Here is a 4,691-nt window from a genome sequence, read left to right on the forward strand (position 1 = left end):
ATCTAATTCCAGTAAGATTAGCTCATATCACAAAATCCCCAAATCAGAGATGTTGGCATGGATGTGAAGAAATGGAAACAGTTCTACACTCCTGGTGGGAATGCAAACTAATATGTTCCTTTTGGAATGATGTTTGGAGAACACTTAGAGATCTAAAAATAGACCTGCCATTCAATCTTACAATTCCTCTACTAGGCATATATTCAGAAGACCAAAAATCACATTATAACAAAGATATTTGTACCAGAATGTTTATTGCAGCCCAACTCATAAATGCTAAGTCATGGAAGAAGCCCAAGTACCCATCAACCCACAAATGGATTAATAAGTTGTGGTATATGTACACTATGGAATATTATGCAGTCTTAAAGAAAGATGGAGACTTTATCTCTTACATGTTTACATGGATGGAGCTAGAACATATTCTTCTTAGCAAAGTATCAGAAGAATGGAAGAAAAAATATCCAATGTACTCAGCCCTACTATGAAACAAATTTATAGCTTTCTTATGAAGGCTATAACCCAATTATAGCCCAAGAAGAAGGGGAAAAGGGAGAGGAAAGGGAGGAGAGGGGGGAGGATGGGTAATTGGTGGGATCACAACTATGGTGCTACTTACAAGGGTACATTTAAAATTTACTAGGTGTAGAATATAAATGTCTTAACATAATAACTAATAAAATGCCATGAAGGCTATGTTAACCAGTTTGATGAAAATATTTCAAATTGTGTATAAAACCAGCACATTGTACCCCATGATTGCATTAATGTACATGGCTATGATTTAATAAAAACAAACAAACAAAGAAACAACCAAATTTACAATATCTTTTATTCAGCATTAAACTGTAGATCTTACCAGTGCATTAAGACTACAAAAAGTAATATAAAAAGAAGATTTGGAGGCTCAGCATCCATAGCTCAGTGGTTAGGGTGCCGGCCACAGGCACTGGGGCTGGTGGGTTCGAACCTGGCCAGGGCCTGCTAAACAACAATGACAATAACAAAAAAAACAGCCTGGCATTGTGGCAGGTGCATATAGTCCCAGCTACTTGGGAGGGTAAGGCAAGAGAATCACTTAAGCCCAAGAGTTTGAGGTTGCTGTGAGCTGTGATACCACAGCAGTCTACTGAGGGAAACATAGTGAGACTTTGTCTCAAAAAAAAAGGGGGGGGGACCAATAAATGACACAATTTTGTATGTAAAGAATGCTATGATCAAAAGTGAAATTCACTATTAGACTAGAAAAAAGTTGTAAGACATAAGAATACTAAAGAAATTAACTTTATACTCATATCAAACTATTAATGTTACAATAAAATATCACAATTGTAGTACATAAAATGGAAGTATTCATACTACACTTAGGAAAAGACTAGGAAGACTCATCCATTAAAAACTAAAAAAATCCCTAAGATGAAGTAATGAAGAGATTTATTATGCTTATAAATTGAGAAGTAAAATATTGTGTTATGGAAACATAAATTTACCTTAAATTGATATATCAATATGAATTAATCTCAATTAAAGTTCCAGAAAGATTTTTGTAGAAATCGACTAATTCTAAAATTTGTTTAAATGAACATAAATTATAGAGACTACACTAACTCATTACATGGTTTACTGTGAAGATGAAGTTATTAAGATAGTTGGTGGTGTGATGTAACGTTAACAGATCAAATAAACATTATAGAAAATTTAAAATTATAAGGACAGACATGGTGGCTCAGGCTTGTAATTCTAGCACTGGGAGGCTCCAAGCAGGTGGATTGCATGTTCTCAGCAGTTTGAGACCTGCCTATGCAAGAGAGAGACCCCATCTCTACTTAAAGTAGAAAAACTAGCCAGGTGTAGTGATGTACACCTGTAGTCTTAGCTACTGGGAAGGCTGAGGCAAGAGGATTGCTCAAACCCAAGCATTTGAGGTTACTGAGAGCTATGATGCCACACCACTCCACCTAGGGCAACAGTGTGAGACTCTGTCTTTAAAAAAAATAAAGAAAATTTAAAATTAGACACAACCATATGATCAATAGATTTTTGATCAAATTTTCAAGAGACTTTAAATGGGGATGATTAGGTATCCACAAAGAGGGAAAAATGAATATTAACACTTTCATCACACTATTATAAAAATCAAATGGATCATAGATTGAAATGGAATAGTTAAAATCATAAGAGTTCTAGAAGAAAATATAAGAACAAATTTGCAGAGTCATGGGTTAGGTGAAGATATCCTACTGGAGTATACTCCCTTCACCCCAAAGAGTAAGGACAATCACACTTTATCAAAACTAGAATGTTCTGAAATACAAAGTATACCATTAAGAAAACTGAAGTTAAAATTAATAACAGACAAATATTTACATGCATATATTATAATACATATAATATTTTAAACATATTTATGCAAATATAAGAATAAGGGACATGGTAGACACAAAAACCTTGCTATAATGGAGGTTGTTTTCTAGCCAACAATATTTATACACATATATTTGTAATACTATGTCTAAGGGGTAAACATATGTATATAAAGACAGTTAAACCTCTGTAAGTTGACCACCCATGGGACTGAGAAAAACTGATCAACATATGGCAGTGGTCAACATAAGGAACTAGGCCTACTGTGCTAATATGTATATGTGGTGCATGCCGAGTCCACGAAAGTTAGGTCAACTTAAGGAAGTGGTCAATGCAGGGAGGTGCTCAACTATGGAGGTGCCACTATATTAGGCACTAGTCTGTTGCTTTTATTTTCAATCTAATTTTCTTCATATATACATACATACACGACAATAAGCAGAATATGAAAGAAAAATTTCTCTAGCATTGTTATCCAACTCATCACAGAATAAAATTTGTCCATATCAAGGAGGCCCAGGACTCAAAGCTCATCTTTTATCCTATTTAATACCCACACATTCTGTGACTAGAGAATTATTCTTCATTTCAAGGGGATGATTAATCTACCCATTTAATTTCTATCCATCTTATTAACTATAGCTTTCATTTATTAATGACTTAATATGGAATTCTAGATTCCTAAGTCATATAGATAAAACAAAATATGTCTGAAGAAAGAAAGCATTTTTTTCATGATCCATATAATTTAATTGACTTTCTAAAAGATGAGTTTGAGTCATTTTTTTCTTAAAATCAAAAGGATATTTTTGATAATATAAATTTAAGTTTATAGTGAAGATCGTCACACCTTATGATTTTTAAGAAAAGATTGTTACAGTCTTACTTAAAAACCATATACTGCCATAAAAATTAGGGTTATTCAACCAAGAAAATAATATCTAATGCAGAAACTGAATGTGATAATTCAGAGAAATTTTACTAATATTTTAAGAAGCAATAAACTACTAAACTACACAGGATAAGTGGTTTAATGTGGCTATTTCTTACTGAGTAGTTAAAATTAGAAACACAACTCTGACAATTTTATATGAAAACAGAAGTACTGTCATTTTCTAATTTCAAAGAAGTAAACTCAGTAAGCACTCTAAGAATGAGAAAATCCTTAAAACTTCAGAATTTGAAATTATAGTAGATCAAAGAAAATTTATAGGATGAGTTGACTTTGGATGAATAATCTGTTCCTTCATTCCTCACATGATTAGTGGCTGGCACGTTTCAGACAGGTTCTAGGGTATGGATAAGGGATATTGCAGTGACCCAAATCTGCTGTAGTTAAACTTATGTTCTAGTGGAAGGAAATGTATAAAAGCCAAATAGAAATATACAATATATTGAGTATGAAACAATGCAATAAACAAAGGAAGTAGATTTAATGATAAATAGTACTAGGGGATCAGAAAGGATGACCAAAGAAGGGTTTACTAAGGTGATATGTGAGAAAGACCTTAATAAAATGAGGGCATCTATCAATAAAAGAATATTCCAGAGAGAGGACACATTTATTAAAAACATCAGAGAGAGCAACATTAATATGCTCTTTTTATATTTTTAATATGAGAATTGCAGAGATCATTGTAGCTGTAACACAGGGTTCCTCAACCTCTGTAACATTGGCATTTTAAGCCAGATAAATGTGGGATTTTCCTGTGTTGACCATCAAAGAATAGTTAGTAGCATCCTTGGATTCTACTATTAACTTTCCACCCATACCCCTAGTTGTAAAAACCAACAATGTCTTCAGAAGTTACTACTGTCCCTGAAAAAGAAGAGCACAAAATTATCCTCTTCTCCCTTCTCCCAAATCCATGTTTAAAGAACCGCTGTTGTAACAAAATGAATAAGGTAGAATTTTTCTATAGGAGTAGCAAAAATAAATGAGGAAAAGAAAGAGACCATGAGCAATGTGGTCAGAGAAAGGGAACTAGAAGTCAGCCTATGAAGGACACTGTGGAACACTGCAAGGACTTTTGTTGAGCAATTTGAAAGAAAGTAGAAATTTTAGTAGCCTCATTCTGACTGACAAGTGGAAAATAGGTTGTGGGTGAACAAGAGTGAAAACAGGGAAGGTGGCGACAACGTTCTTACTATAGTGTCAATGATGAAGATATCATTGAAAGGACAGTAGTAAAGAAAACGGAAAAAATGGAGAGCTTTGGAGCTATTTTGAAATATATATATATGTGTATATATATATACATATATATCAGGATGAATTTGGATCTATAAGGAGGGTCGGGTTTTGGTTTTCCTTTTTAATGGACTGT

This window comes from Otolemur garnettii, unplaced genomic scaffold (genome assembly GCF_000181295.1).
Source record: "Otolemur garnettii isolate 467f Iridium unplaced genomic scaffold, OtoGar3 scaffold00220, whole genome shotgun sequence".
In the NCBI taxonomy this organism is placed as follows: Eukaryota; Metazoa; Chordata; class Mammalia; order Primates; family Galagidae; genus Otolemur; species Otolemur garnettii.